The sequence below is a fragment of the Bos indicus x Bos taurus genome, chromosome 3 (assembly GCF_003369695.1).
Source record: "Bos indicus x Bos taurus breed Angus x Brahman F1 hybrid chromosome 3, Bos_hybrid_MaternalHap_v2.0, whole genome shotgun sequence".
Lineage (NCBI taxonomy): Eukaryota > Metazoa > Chordata > Mammalia > Artiodactyla > Bovidae > Bos > Bos indicus x Bos taurus.
In genome coordinates, this window is record NC_040078.1 from 105,820,865 (window position 1) to 105,836,818 (window position 15,954).

At 43.5% G+C, this 15,954-nt stretch overlaps 1 pseudogene; it reads left to right on the plus strand.

The window, feature by feature from the left end:
* Nucleotides 1-1,657: 1,657 nt before the first annotated feature.
* LOC113890073 lies at nt 1,658-2,111 on the plus strand (annotated as a pseudogene).
* Nucleotides 2,112-15,954: the final 13,843 nt, after the last annotated feature.

The following is a 15,954-nucleotide window of genomic DNA, read 5'->3' on the forward strand; positions in this document are numbered from 1 at the left end:
CTTCTCTGGATGGTGCAGCTTCACCCAGGTGCTGGCCTCAGTGGGCAAGGTGATCAGGAGTCACTGTAGGATGATGACTTCAGCACTCCTTTCTGGGGAACTCTGGCTCCACCCACAGGGCAGAGTCCTGACCGGGCTTCTCCACTTTCTGATGAGGAAACTGCCAGAGTCTCTGACAGGAGGCTTTACAACTGCACAGGTGTCCTCCACTCTCAGGAACCCAGGGAACAAACAGCACCAAAATCCAGAGTCTGGACAGTTTTACTCTCTAGGCTCTCAAGGAACACCTCCCATCCTTGCCTCCATCTGTCTCCTCAGCAGGCAGCTGGAGGCTCCAAGTATTTATTCCCAATCACCACAATGGGCAGAAAACATCAGTGTTAGTGAAAGGATCTAGGAAGTTCAATCACATGGTCAGAACTTACACCAATCAATGAAAATTTCTTTTACAACAGATACACAGAGATCATGGATAGACACAACCCACATGGTCCAAAACACTGCTGATGTCTAGAAGCATAAAGGAATTAATAAAATCCAATTATTTGTTTAGGCAGTCCTACCTTTAAAGTTATTTAACTTAGTTAACTTCTATGCAGAGTACATCATGAGAAACGCTGGGCTGGAAGAAGCACAAGCTGGAATCAAGATTGCCGGGAGAAATATCAATAACCTCAGATATGCAGATGACACCACCCTTATGGCAGAAAGTGAAGAGGAACTCAAAAGCTTCTTGAGGAAAAGAAAGAGTGAAAAAGTTGGCTTAAAGTTCAACATTCAGAAAATGAAGATCATGGCATCTGGTCCCATTACTTCATGGGAAATAGATGGGGAAACAGTGGAAACAGTGTCAGACTTTATTTTGGGGGGCTCCAAAATCACTGCAGATGGTGACTGCAGCCATGAAATTAAAAGATGCTTACTCCTTGGAAGGAAAGTTATGATCAACCTAGATAGTGTATTCAAAAGCAGAGACATTACTTTGCCAACAAAGGTCTGTCTAGTCAAGGCTATGGTTTTTCCAGTGGTCATGTATGGATGTGAGAGTTGGACTGTGAAGAAAGCTGAGCACCGAACAATTGATGTTTTTGAACTGTGGTGTTGGAGAAGACTCTTGAGAGTCCTTGGACTGCAAGGAGATCCAACCAGTCCATTCTGAAGGGGATCAGTGCTGGGATTTCTTTGGAGGGAATGATGCTGAAGCTGAAGCTCCAGTACTTTGGCCACCTCATGCAAATTGTTGACTCATTGGAAAAGACTCTGATGCTGGGAGGGATTGGGGGCAGGAGGAGAAGGGGATGACAGAGGATGAGATGGCTGGATGGCATCACTGACTCGATGGACATGGGTCTTAGTGAACTCCAGGAGTTGGTGATGGACAGGGAGGCCTGGCATGCTGCGATTCATGGGGTCGCAAAGAGTCGGACAGGACTGAGTGACTGAACTGAACTGAACCTTTAAAGTAATTTGGAAATTATAAATTTGGAAAACTCAGCAGTGGCCACAGGACTGGAAAAGGTAAGGTTTCATTCTGATCCCAAAGAAAGGCAATGCCAAAGAATGTTCAAACTACCATACAATTGCACTCATTTCACAAGCTAGCAAAGTAATGCTCAAAATCCTTCAAACGAGGCATCAACAGTACGTGAACCAAGATATTCCAGATGTACAAGCTGGACTTAGAAAAGGCAGAGAAACCAGAGATCAAATTACCAACATCTGCTCTTGGGCTCAGACCTAGGTTGTGTTAAAATGGCGAAATGCACCAAGAAAGTTGGAATCATGGGCAAATACACCACCCGTTATGGTGCCTCCCTCAGGAAAACAGTGAAGAAAACTGAAATCAGCCAGCACGCCAAGAATACCTGCTCCTTCTGTGGCAAAACCAAGAAAGAGATGAGCTGTGGGCATTTGGTACTGTGGTTCCTGCATGAAAACATTGCTGGTGGTGCCTGGACCTTCACACCACTTCTCCTGTCACAGAAAAGTCTGCCATCAGAAGACTGAAGGAATTGAGGACCAGTAGAAGCACCACCATTTGATAACGTTGGTAGCCTACAGTAAGTGAGTTGATTTATGTAACTAAATTACTTTGGCTTGTTAATTAAAAAAAAAAAATTCCCCAACATCCACTGGATCACAGAAAAAGCAAAGGAATTCCAGAAAAACTTCTGCTTCATTGACTACACTAAAGCCTTTGACTGTGTAGAGCACTACAAACTGTGGAAAATTCTGAAAGAGATGGGAATACCAGAGCACTTTATCTTCCCCCTGAGAAACCTGTATGCAGGTCAAGAGGCAACAATTAGAACCAGACATGGAAAAACAGACTGGTTCAAAACTGGGAAAGGAGTACATCAGGGCTGTATATTGTCACCCTGCTTATTTAACTTATATATGCAAAGTACATCATGCGAAATGCTGGGCTGGATCAACCACAAGCTGAAATCAAGACTGCCAGGAGAAATATCAATAACTTCAGATATGCAGATTATACTACCTAATGGCAGAAAGTGAAGAGGAACTAAAGAGCTTCTTGATGAGGGTGAAAAAAGAGTGAAAAAGCTGGCTGAAAACTCAACATTCACAAAACTAAGATCATGGCATCTGGTCCCATCACTTCATGGCAAATAGATGGGGGGAAAGTGGAAACAGTGACAGACTTCATATTATTGGGCTCGAAAAGCACTGCAGATGGTGACTGCAGCCATGAAATTAAAAGATGCTTGCTCTTTGGAAGAAAAGCTATGACCAAACTGCTGCTGCTGCTGCTGCTAAGTCGCTTCAGTACTGTCCGACTCCGTGTGACCCCATAGACGGCAGCCCACCAGGCTCCTTTGTCCCTGGGATTCTCCAGGCAAGAACACTGGAGTGGGTTGCCATTTCCTTCTCCAAGGCATGAAAGTGAAAAGTGAAAATGAAGTCGCTAGACAGCATATTAAAAAGCTGAGACATCACTTTGCTGACAAAGGTCCATATAGTCAAAGTTATGGTTTTTCCAGTAGTCATGTACAGATATGAGAGTTGGACCATAAAGAAGGCTGAGCAATGAAGAATTGATGCTTTTGGACTGTGGTGCTGGAGAAGACTGTTAAGAGTCCCTTGGAAATCAAATCAGTCAACTCTAAAGGAAATAAAACCTGAATATTCATTGGAAGGACTGAAGCTGAAGCTCCAATAATTTGGCCATCCAATGTGAAGACTGGACACATTGGAAAAGACCCTGATGCTGGGAAAGATAGAAGGCAGGAGAAGGAGGCAACAGAGGATGTGATGTTTGAATGGCATCATCCACTCAACGGACACCAGTTTAAGCACACTCCAAGAGATAGTGAAGGACAGGGAAGCCTGGAGTGCTGCAGAGAGTCAGTCAGACAGGACTTAGCGACTGAACAACACTTTTAAACTGGTCTGCGATTTGTAATCAAAAAGGATCTGGGTTTGAATACAGCTCCTTCACTTGTCGGCTGTGGCAAGCCACGTAATCCCACTGATCCCGTTTCCTCCTCTGTAAATGGAGATGATAAACCTTTCTCCAAAGATGGACCGGTCTGGCCCAGCCCTCGCAGCCTTTGTGTGAGCCTGACTCAGAGGCTGGGAGCACACCGCGAGCCACAGATGACATCGGGCTGGGCGGAGGCGGCTCTTACCAGTTTGTCCGCTTTCCAGACCCAAGGGAGCCATGGCTCACCCGTCTCACCTGCTCTGACCGCACTCCCTAGCCCTCCGGCGGCCGTGGACCGGTCACCGCGCAGGGACAAGATGCTCCCACGTAGCGCAGCCGTGGCCGATGCGCCTGCGCGACAAGCAGCCTCGGCGCGCGGTTCCCAGCGTCCTCCGGGGCTGCGGGCGCCTGAGGGGATGCTCTCCAGCGTGCGCCCCGGGATGTGGTTCCATCACTGTGGTTTGTCTGCAGCCTGAGGCTAGAACCCAGCGTAAGGCAAGCCCGCTCCTGTGGAAGGAGACAGAGCCTGTCTTCTCGCCAGCCCGGACTACTGAATAGAACCAGCTCTCCTCTGCCGGGCATAGACTTGTGAATGTTTCCGCGGGAATATTTGAAACCCTTGACAAAGGAAAACATCTGTATCTCTTTTTTGTAGAAACAACATTGGTATAAAATGACCATACCACTTTCATTTAATATGTACATAGAAAAGACTGAAAGTGGAATGGAATCCAGTGTTTCATTAAAAGAGTCAGACACGACTTAGTGGCTGAACAACAACGATTAGTTTTTTGTTCTAGTATTCAAGAAGTCCTTACGTTAATTGCTTTCCTTATTATTTCTGAAATACCACAAAATACAAAATAATTCTTACCTATAATTTCACCAAGTAGGGTAACCATTGCTAACTTTTGGTGCACAGACTCACCTACACACACACACATACACACAGCATTTTTTTCATGTCTTTTATGTATTTTCTGCAGAAATGATTATACTCTAATGCTGTTTTATCTTCTACATCAATAGCTTACAAAAGCAACAATTTAGAAAACAGAATAAAGCAATGTCATTGCTAGCTGTTATGAACTGAATGTCTGTCTCCCCAACCAGTCCCACAAATTCATATGTTGAAACTCTAACCCCCAGAGTAGCTATATTTGGAATAAGAAAGTACAGACCTTCCTAAGCTTATGATGGGATTGCATCTAGATAAACCCATAGTACATTGAAAAATACCAGTAAGTCAAAAATGCATTTAATACACCTCACCTAGCTTAGCTTAGCCTACCTTAAATGTGCTTAAAACACTTACATTAGCCAGAGTTGGCCCAAATCATCTAGCACAGAGCCTATTTTGTAATAAAGTATTGAAATATTTCATGTAATTTACTGAATACTGTACTGAAAGTGAAAAACAGAATGGTTGTGTAAGTGCAGAATGGTTGTGAGTGTATTGGTTGTTTATCCTTGTGATTGTGACTGTCTGGGAGCTGAGGCTCACTGCCACTGCCCAGCATCACGAGAGACTATGCTAGCTCAGGAAAAAAATAAAAATTCAAATTATAGTTTCTACTGAATGCATATCACTTTCACACCACTGTAAAATTGAAAAATCATAAGTCAGGGAGGGACTCACTGTAATTAAGACTAAATGAGATCATAAGGGTGGGACCCTGATCCCATAGGATTAGTGTCCTTTTAAGAAGAGACAGCAGAGGGCTTAATCTCTCTCTGAAGGCAGGCACTGAGGAAAGCTAATACGAGGATTTAGCAAGAAGTCACTATGTACAGCCAGGAAGAGAGCCCTCACCAGAAAGTGACGCTGCCAGACCATGATCTGGGACTTCTAGCTTTCAGAATTATGAAGAAATAAATGTCCATTGTTTAAACCACCCAGTCCAAGATATTTTCTTATAACAGCCCAAGCAGACTAACACATTAGCATGTAGTATTTAGAGTATGAAGCTTTGTTCCAAGTGCATTATATATTTTAACCAATGTGGTCCTCGTAACAACCTCCTGAGGTAAATGCTATTATTATTCCCAATTTGCAGAAAAGAAAACTGAGGTTTGGAGAAGTTAAGTAACTTTTCCTGCATCATACAGCTTGCAAGTGATAAATCCAAGCAGTCTGCTCTTCTACCTGCTACTCAACAAAACCGTGGCACAAAATATAATAAAACGTTAACGGTAAAGTCTAGGTAGTTGTACATGGATGCTCACTGTAAAGTCTTTCAACTTTCCTGTATGTTTGAATGTTTTCATAATAAAATATTGCTAAGAATAAATAAGAATTATGCAGGACCTTATCAATAAAGTCACAAAAATTACTGATTTAAATGGAAAGAATAGTGATGTACATCATGTTCATGGATTGGAACTTTCTAAATATGTCAGCTTCCTCCACTTTAATGCTCCCCAATAAAAATCTCAACTTTTCCTTTTAATAAGTTAAATGATTCTAAAGTTTACCAGGAACGGTAAGTATTCCAGAATGGCCAATAAAATTTTCCAACAATAATGATGTCAGACTTGACCTACCAATATAACTTATATAAATTGTTTTACCAATATAATACAAGGCTTGATAATCAAGATAAGATAAAACCAGCACCAAAATATACTCTTAAATTAACAAAATTAAACTAAAACCCATTTAATATATTATAAAAGTGGAATTTCAAATTAGCAAACTGATGATGATTATTCATTAAGTGTTGTGAAGACAACTAGTTAGCCATTTAGGGAATTAAATACCAAAATTGGATGGCTTGTTGTTCAGTCGCTCAGTTGTGTCCGACTCTTTGAAACCCCATGGACAGCAGCAGTCCAGGCTTCCCTGTTCTTCACCATGTCCTGGAGTTTGCTCAAACTCATGTCCATAGAGTCAGTGATGTTATCCAATCATCTCATCTTCTGTCACCCCCTTCTCCTCCTGCCTTCTATCTTTCCCAGCATCAGGGTCTTTTCCAATGAGTTGGCTGTTCACATCAGGTGGCCAAAGTATTGGAGTTTCAGCTTCAGCAAAAGTCCTTCCACTGAATATTCAGGGTTGGCTTCCTCTAGGATTCACTAGTTTGATCTCCTTGCAGTCCAAGGGAGTCTCAAGACTCTTCTCCAGCACCACAGTTCAAAAGCATCAATTCTTCAGTGCTCAGCCTTCTTTATGGCCCAACTCTCACACCCTTACATGAAAGCAAAAATGAAAGATGCTCAGTCATGTCAGACTCTTTGCAACCCCATGCACTATACAGTCATGGAATTCTCCAGGTCGGAATACTGGAATGGGTTACCTTTGCCTTCTTCAGGGGAATCTTCCAACCCAGGGATCAAACCCAGGTCTCCCGCATTGCAAGTGGATTCTTTACCAGCTGAGCCACAAGGGAAGCCCAAGAATACTGGAGTGGGTAGCCTATCCTTTCTCCAGGGGATCCACAAGGGAAGCCCAAGAATACTGGAGTGGGTAGCCTATCCCTTCTCCAGGGGATCTTCCCGACCCAGGAATTGAACCAGGGTCTCCTGCATTGCAGGCGGATTCTTTACCAACTGAGCTATTGGGGAAGCCCATCAGTACATGACTTCTGGAAAAACCATAGCTTTGACTATGTTGACCTTTGTCAGCAAAGTGATGTCTCTGCTTTTTAATACACTGTCTAGGTTTGTCATAGCTATTCTTCGAAGGAGCAAGCATCTTTTAATTTCGTAGCTGCAGTCACCATCCGCATTAATTTTGGTGGTATTATTTGCATATCTGAGGTTATTGATATTTCTCCCAGAAATCTTGATTCCAGCTTGTGATTCATCTAGTCTGGCATTTTGCATGATGTACTCTGCATAGAAGTTAAATAAGCAGGGTGACAATATACAGCCTTGACTACTCCTTTCCCGATTTTGGACTAGTCCGTTTTTCCATATCCTGTTCTAACTGCTGCTTCTTGACCTGCATACAGATTTCTCAGGAGGCAGGTAAGGTGCTCTGGTATTCTCATTTCTTTCAGAATTTTCCAGTTTGTTGTGCTCTACACAGGCAAAGGCTTTAGCATAGTCAGTGAAGCAGAAGTAGGTGTTTTTCTGGAATTCCTTTGGTTTTTCTGTGATCTGAGGAATGTTTGGAATTTGATCTCTGGTTCCTCTGCCTTTCTAACCCAACTTGTACATCTGGAAGTCCTTGGTTCATGTACCACTGAAGCCTAGCTTGAAGGACTTTGAGCATAACCTTACTAGCATGTGAAATGAGTACAATTGTATGATAGTTTGAACATTCTTTGGTATTGCCCTTCTTTAGGATTAGAATGAAAACTAATCTTTTCCATCTGTAAATTTTATTCAAACCACCATTGCTATTCACATTTCTATTACAATGTTTGGCCTTATTCTTTAGAATTACCATTTTCACCACTGATTTCTGATAGGGTCAAAAAGAAATTAACATTATGACAGAGTGAGGCCCAATTTCAATTTATAATTATTTAACTTTCTAAGTATTTTCCATCACAAGTAATTGTCAAGTTCCAGCAGAAGAATGATGGAAAAAATGCAGGAGGAATCTATGCTAGCACTCATAAGTATCTATACTATCAGCGCTTCCAAGCACTTACAATGGTAAGGAGCTGATGCTGTTTGTGTCGTATGCATACCTTTTAGACTTTCCAGTGTGCTTCAGCGATGCCAGCTGCCTGTATTTGCATCTCTGCAGCTGGGCAGGGAATTAACACTGATTACCCTCCAACTACCCCCACCACCAGGCTTCCCAGGTGGCTCAGTGGGTAAAGAATCTGCCCGCAATCCAGGAGACACAGGAGGTGTGGATTCAGTCTCCAGGTTGGTAAGATCCCCTGGAGGAGGGTACAGCAACCCACTTCTTGCCTGGAGAAGCCCCATGGACAGAGGAGCCTGGCAGGTTATAGTCCATGGGGTTGAAAAGAGTTGGACACGACTGAGCAGACATGTAAGCACCCCCACCAGCAGCCTTCGACCAATGATTCTCATCAGTTGGTTTGACAGTACCCAGACTGCTCACCACTAGATGGCATGATTCTGAGGTTATTATGCAGTTTCCCAGAGTTTCAGTGAGATTAAACTCCAGTATCCTACAGAGGGGGCTTCCCTGGGAGCTCAGATGGTTAAGAATCCACCTGCAATGCGGGAGACCTGGGTTCGATCCCTCAGTTGGGAAGATCCCCTGGAGGAGGGCATGGCAACCCAGTGTTCCTGCCTGGAGAATCCATCCCCATGGACGGAGGTGCCTGGCAGGCTGCAGTCCATGGGGTCTCAAAGAGTCAGACACAACTGAGTGACTAAGCACACAACACTCCTACAGAGGTAACTAGCTTAATAATGTACCTTTTACTGGCTACCTTTCTTTCCACCTTCTTCTCCCATTTCCTATTGGTATTTCCCAAATAAACTACTTGGGCCCAATCCTTTGTCAGAGTATGTTTCTGAGAGAACCCAAATCAGACAGTCACTGAAGGCATGAACAATGATCCTACAAGTCATACGGTCTTTGTATTTTTTGTTTTTGTTTTGGCCACACTGTGTGGCATGTGGGATCTTAGTTCCTGGACCAGGGACCTAATCTTCACCTCCTGCAGTGGAAGAGCAGAGTCTCAATACCTGGACCACCAGGGTATTTCCATGCGGTCCCTGTAAAGTGAGTGCCTTTCCAGTGCACATTACCCTCATCCAAAGCAATAAAATCCTATATTCTATATTTAACATACCAATTCTATTCCTAATACACATGAAAAATAAATACAAGCACATTTACAATTTGTGTACTTTCACATATGGGCGAGGGGGGAGGGACAGACAGGGAGTTTGGGGTTAGGAGATGCAAACTATAACATATTGAATGGACAGACAGCATGGTACTACTGTATAACACAGGGAACAATATTCAATGTTTTGGGATAAACCATAATGGAAAAGAATATCAAAAAGAATGTATAATCTGTATTACTGAGTTAATTTGCTATGGAGAAGAAATCAACACATTTTAAATCAACCACATTAAAAAATTAAAAATAAAAATTGTCTTTCAGCATCACAGTCACCCCAGCATTGAGCTTCTGCTTCCAATGAATTTATTTGGTTTATAAATGAACTTGTCACTCCACTTAAATAATTCAGGATTTTGCTGGAGTTCTTTCTCCTCAAAGGAACAACCTTCACTAACACATGAGAGTAAATAGATGATCCTCTTTCTTCTCTTGTCCTCTCTGGAACAATCTTCCAGGATCTATTGCTTTCGCTAGGAGGGTGGGTACTCAAAGTTAATGCCCTTTCTCCATTCTGGGAGATAGTGGGACAGAATAAAGCCATCTTCTTCCTGCTTTCCTTAAACCCTCACAGGATTCATAAACCAGACTGAACAGTTTTATGATAATTTTTATAGTAGAGTCAGGAAATTCTCAGAATCACGATCGTAATTAACTTGACGTCTCTTAAAAAGAAAGTACTTGGCACTTTGAACTTCACAGGGACTGTAGTCACAACCCTCATCCTACAGGTGTTCTTTTCCTTGAGGCTGTCAGTCCATGACTCTCTTCCCTGGGAGAACTACACCCCTTTCCAAAAGAAGGGTCTCATCCCCTGTCCTTTCTGCCTTCTTAGTCCTTGTCATATGGTCTTAAGTTCTAGTTAAAGGGAGCAGATGGAACACATGTATTTAGCTCCACTCCCTCACAAAAATCCCATCATAGCTGCAGAAAAAAGGACTCAAAACCAAAGGCATAAACCCAAGGATACATTGAATGCTGCTGCTGCTGCTAAGTCGCTTCAGTCGTGTCCGACTCTGTGCGACCCCAGAGACGGCAGCCCATGAGGCTCACCTGTCCCTGGGATTCTCCAGGCAAGAACACTGGAGTGGGTTGCCATTTCCTTCTCCAATGCATGAAAGTGAAAAGTGAAAGTGAAGTCACTCAGTTGTGTCCGACTCTTAGCGACCCTATGGACTGAAGCCTACCAGGCTCCTCTGTCCATGGGATTTTCCAGGCAAGAGTACTGGAGTGGGGTGCCATTGCCTTCTCCAGATACATTGAATAGAGAAGAGAAAAACAAAATTCTGGCAACTGAAGAACGAATGGATGAGTGCTGACAGCCTTATGAGTCCTGAAAAGGCTGAATCCTTAGTGAGCAGCAGGAAAGCCAAGAAGCAACCTAATTTACATTCCAGAACCTCCAAAAGCAAACAAACTGGTTGCCTAGGGGTCCCTCTGAAAATGGGGAGTTCAGGCAATGCTAGCTGAAGAACACTGGTTGTAAATCTGTTAGAAGCGGATTCTCAGTGTCTCTACACTACTCCAGTCAGGTGACTGTCCTTTGACCATCTCTGCAGGAGACTGGAGGAGTCCTTTAAGGAAAAGATAAAACAGAGGGGTCTCTGAACTGAAGAAGAGCAGGCAGAGTTGAGGGATGGGCACTATGCTGGGAATACAGGGAACAGGGCAAGGATATGTGAACATTTACACACTAAACTTGAGACTCCCAGTCTTCTTTCCAGAATGCTTCTACCCAGGTCTATACTCCCTGGGCAGCAAATTTGAAAAACTTCTCCAGTGACTCCACCCGGCCAAAGAGAAAAAGATCTAAAGATACTGACATTGAAGGTTCTCCAAGGATATGCAGGCAGACCATTACTCGGTTCAGTTACGGGCAGCTCTGGTCCCATGTGCTGTGTGTGCTTAATTGCTGAGTTGTGTCCAACTCTTTGAGGCCCCACGGACTGTAGCCTGCCAGGCTCCTCTGTCCATGGGGATTCTCCAGGCAAGAATACTGGAGTGGGTTGCCATGCCTTCCCCCATGAGATCTTCCCAACCCAGGGATCGAACCCAGGGCTCCCACATTGCAGGCAGATTCTTTACCATCTGAGCCACCAGGAAAGCCCATGGCACCTGGGATCTCCTGATCTGGCATTCAATCCACACCAAGGCCAAGTAGGAAGAGTTGCTTGCTGAAGAGAGCTTAGTTTCGAAAACCATAATTGCCTCCTTGGTGATTCTTTTTTATTTCAAATATTTATTTCTGTGGCTGCACCGGGTCTTCGTTATGGCATGCAGTATCTTTAGTTGCAGCATGTGAACTCTTAGTTGCCTGACCAGGGATAGAACCCAGGCCCCTGCTTTGGGAGTGCAGAATCTTAGCCACTGGACCACCATGGAAGTCCCATTATTGGTTCTTTACTTAGGGCTTGTAAGAGGGTCCATACAGTATCCTGATCTACTACTGATCTACCGAATTGCAAGAGCTGAGGGAAGAAGTGCCTATAGCCTGAATAAGAGAAACATCTGTCGTTCTGGGCTCTACTTGAAATAGGCAGCTTTTCATATCACTCCCAAAATCGGTTGGGTCAATACATCTGACAATGGTGTATGTGCTTCACAAATCCAAAGGGACTCATCTGGTGCAGCACTTCTTTTTTTAATACAGAGGACAGAAAACAACTTGTTCCTTCCTTTAAAAGGATCAGCCCAACATGCCTCAAATAATTCATTGATATGGCAGGATTCCTTACAGATTGGTTTATATGACAGATTGCCTATTAGTTCCTGCTTAAAACAACAAAAATATTTTATTGTTTCTCACAGTTTCTGTAAGTCAGAAATTCAGACAGGGCACAGAGCAGACAGCGTGTCTTTGCACCATGATGTTGGGAGCCTAACTGGAAGATGCAAAGGCAAAGAACTGGAATCATCTGAAGGTTATTTATTGTTACATGGCTCAGAGGTTAAAGCATCTGCCTGGAATGCGGGAGACCTGGGTTCGATCCCTGGGTTGGGAAGATCCCCTGGAGAAGGAAATGGCAACCCACTCCAGTACTCTTGCCTGGAGAATCCCATGGAGGGAGGAGCCTGGTAGGCTACAGTCCATGGGGTTGCAAAGAGTCGGACATGACTGAGTGACTCCACTTAGGCCTGGCCAGAGCCATTGACCAGAAACCCATACGTGACTTCTCCATGTGGCCTGAGCTTTCTTAAAAATATATTGGCTTGGTATGAAGGGCAAGAGTCCTGAGAGAGAGAGAGAGAGAGAGAGAACCAAGAAGAAGCCACACAGCCCTTGTATAACCTTAGCCTGAGAAGTGAGGCAGTATCTGCCATATTCTGTTGGTTAAGGCAGTTATAAAGATCTATTCATGTTCAAAGGAAGAGAAAATAGACCTCTTCAGTGGAAGGCCAATGTCACGATTATAAGACGAGCATGTGGGATGGGGTGTATGCCAGTGAGGCCATCTTTGGAAAATACAATCTCCTGTGGAGAGACAGCCAAAGCCTCTACACACTGAATTACTGCATAGATCTAAGAGACGGCACATTCCTCAGATTGGGTAGTAAACTCACACTGCTGTTCTATCACGTGGAAGCAGATTGTTTCTGATATTTTTGTTTATCAGGATAAATTACTTCTCCCAAAGTATAATGTTAATAGACCTATGTCACACCACAAGCATTATCCTGATTAAATTCAAAAAGGAGATGCCTTCCAGAATAGCACCTATAATGAGGATAGCCCAGTTTGGAGGTATTAACCCAGAGCAGTTTACCATAATTTACTGTCATTCTCCCAGACCCATCCATCTTTTGCACCAGCTAGACTTCAAGTTAAATGGACCTGTGGTCTCCTAAATTTCCCCCAGAGATGTAATTCTGTTATTGGTTTGTTATTTCAGTAGGGAAGAGTTCCAGGGGCTTCCTCTTCCTCCACTGTTTCCTCAACAGTCCTTACTTCGCAGGTCAGCAAGTCAATGTAAGAAATCTATCCATTGCTAAGGACATCTTTTTCCAACTGGACACTCAGAAACTTCGGGGGAACTGCTACAGGAGGGGTTTAAGGTTCCACTTGGCCTATGGTGAGGCTGACTTAGGTCAAAACTCCATCATTACCTGATCACCACATGCTTCCACTCTGACACATGGACAAAAATACTCTAAGTAGGATGTAGCGAGAGCTAACAGTTAATGTCTAACTGCTGCCCAAGATTTGTGGTTTCCCTACTGTATTTACCCAGATAAAATGGTAGTGCGTCCCTTGGGGGAAAGCCAGAAGATAAACATTACACATTAATAGGGCTTTTACAGCTCCATCCTCAAGAATACCTGTCTCTCCATTATTCAATAGGCTGTGAACTCAGGTCTAGCAACAGAATATAAGGCTATATATCTATCTTATTGACATCTGTCTCCAAACCCTGAGAAAATTTGGCTATCCAGATCAAGTGGGGCTTTAGTGAGCTGCCATTTGTCCAGGTCCCTAGCTTCAATTAATTAATCATCTCCAAAAATCTTGGTATCCATTCTGATTATCATAAATTGCAGGTGGGCCACTGTTAAAGGCTATTATTGGAAATGCTCAAGTCCACTGAAAATCGGAAGTACACTTCACTAGTATTCTTGGCCTATAGAGAACACCTACTAAGTCATGTTTTCATGATTCTAGTACTTCTATAACAAAGTATGTCTCACCATTGGGTAAAGGGAATGCCTTCAGTGTTTTATCAGGTTGGGAAAAGGAATGACATATTTGGTAATTCGTCCCAGAATTCCTTGAGTTTTGGAATCTTTTCTCTACATTATACAAAGGAATTTCTGTCCTCCTAGCTTTTAGGATTGGCCAATATAAGGTTTGTATGCATGCTTATATGTTTAGTCGCTAAGTCGTGTCTGACTCTTTGAGACACCATGGACTATAGCCCCCTAGGCTCCTCCGTCCATGGAATTTTCCAGGCAAGAATGCTGGAGTGGGTTGCCATTTCCTCCTCCAGGGGATCTTACAGACCCAGGGATTGAATCCATGTCTCCTGTGTCTCCTGCATTGGCAGGTGGATTCTTTACCACTGAACCACCTGGGAATACCCTAATATAATGTTTAGCTTTATCTATTTATAATATATCCAAGGGGACTTCCCTAGTGGTCCAGTGGTTAAGAATCCACCTACCAATGCAGGAAACCAATGCAGGAATCCGCCCTGGTCTGGGCGGATTCCACATGCCTCGGGGCAATTAAGCCCATGCACCACAACTACTGAGCCAAAGCTGGCATGCTCTAGAGCCTGTGCTCTGCAACGAAACCCACTGCGATGAGAAGCCCACACTCACTGCAACTACAGAAAGCCTGTTCGCAGCAACGAAGACCCGGCACAGCCAGAAATAAATAAATAAAGATATTTTCCCTTACTCTGAGATAAACTTTTCTTCTCTCTTAATTAAATCTTTTGATAGTTATTAATTTTAATCTAATCAAGGTATACAGATGGCAAACAAACATATGAAAAGATATTCAACATTATGTATTAGGTAACTATAAATTAAAACAGCACTGAGATCCCACTACACACCTATTCAGTTCAGTTCAGTTCAGTTGCTCAGTCGTGTCCGACTCTTTGTGACCCCATGAATCGCAGCATGCCAGGCCTCCCTGTCCATCACCAACTCCCGGAGTTCACTCAAACTCAAGTCCATCGAGTCAGTGATGCCATCCAGCCATCTCATCCTCTGTCGTCCCCTTCTCCTCCTGCCCCCAATCCCTCCCAGCATCAGAGTCTTTTCCAATGAGTCAACTCTTTGCATGAGGTGGCCAAAGTACTGGAGTTTCAGCTTCAGCATCATTCCTTCCAAAGAAATCCCAGGGCTGATCTCCTTCAGAATGGACTGGTTGGATCTCCTTGCAGTCCAAGGGACTTTCAAGAGTCTTCTCCAACACCACAGTACAAAAGCACCAATTCTTCGGCGCTCAGCCTTCTTCACAGTCCAACTCTCACATCCATACATGACCACTGGAAAAACCATAGCCTTGACTAGACGGACCTTTGTTGGCAAAGTAATGTCTCTGCTTTTGAATATGCTATCTAGGTTGGTCATAACTTTCCTTCCAAGGAGTAAGCATCTTTTAATTTCATGGCCGCAGTTACCATCTGCAGTGATTTTGGAGCCCCAAAAAATAAAGTCTGACACTGTTTCCCCATCTATTTCCCATGAACTGATGGGACCGGATGCCATGATCTTCGTTTTCTGAATGTTGAGCTTTAAGCCAACTTTTTCACTCTCCTCTTTCACTTTCATCAAGAGGCTTTTTAGTTCCTCTTCACTTTCTGCCATAAGGGTGGTGTCATCTACATATCTGAGGTTATTGATATTTCTCCTGGCAATCTTGATTCCAGCTTGTGTTTCTTCCAGCCCAGCGTTTCTCATGATGTACTCTGCATATAAGTTAAATAAACAGGGTGACAGTATACAGCCTTGACGTACTCCTTTTCCTATTTGGAACCAGTCTGTTGTTCCATGTCCAGTTCTAACTGTTGCTTCCTGACCTGCATATAGGTTTCTCAAGAGGCAGGTCAGGTGGTCTGGTATTCCCATCTCTTTCAGAATTTTCCACAGTTTATTGTGATCCACACAGTCAAAGGCTTTGGCATAGTCAATAAAGCAGAAATAGATGTTTTTCTGGAACTTTCTTGCTTTTTCCATGATCCAGCGGATGTTGGCAATTTGACCTCTGGTTCCTCTGCC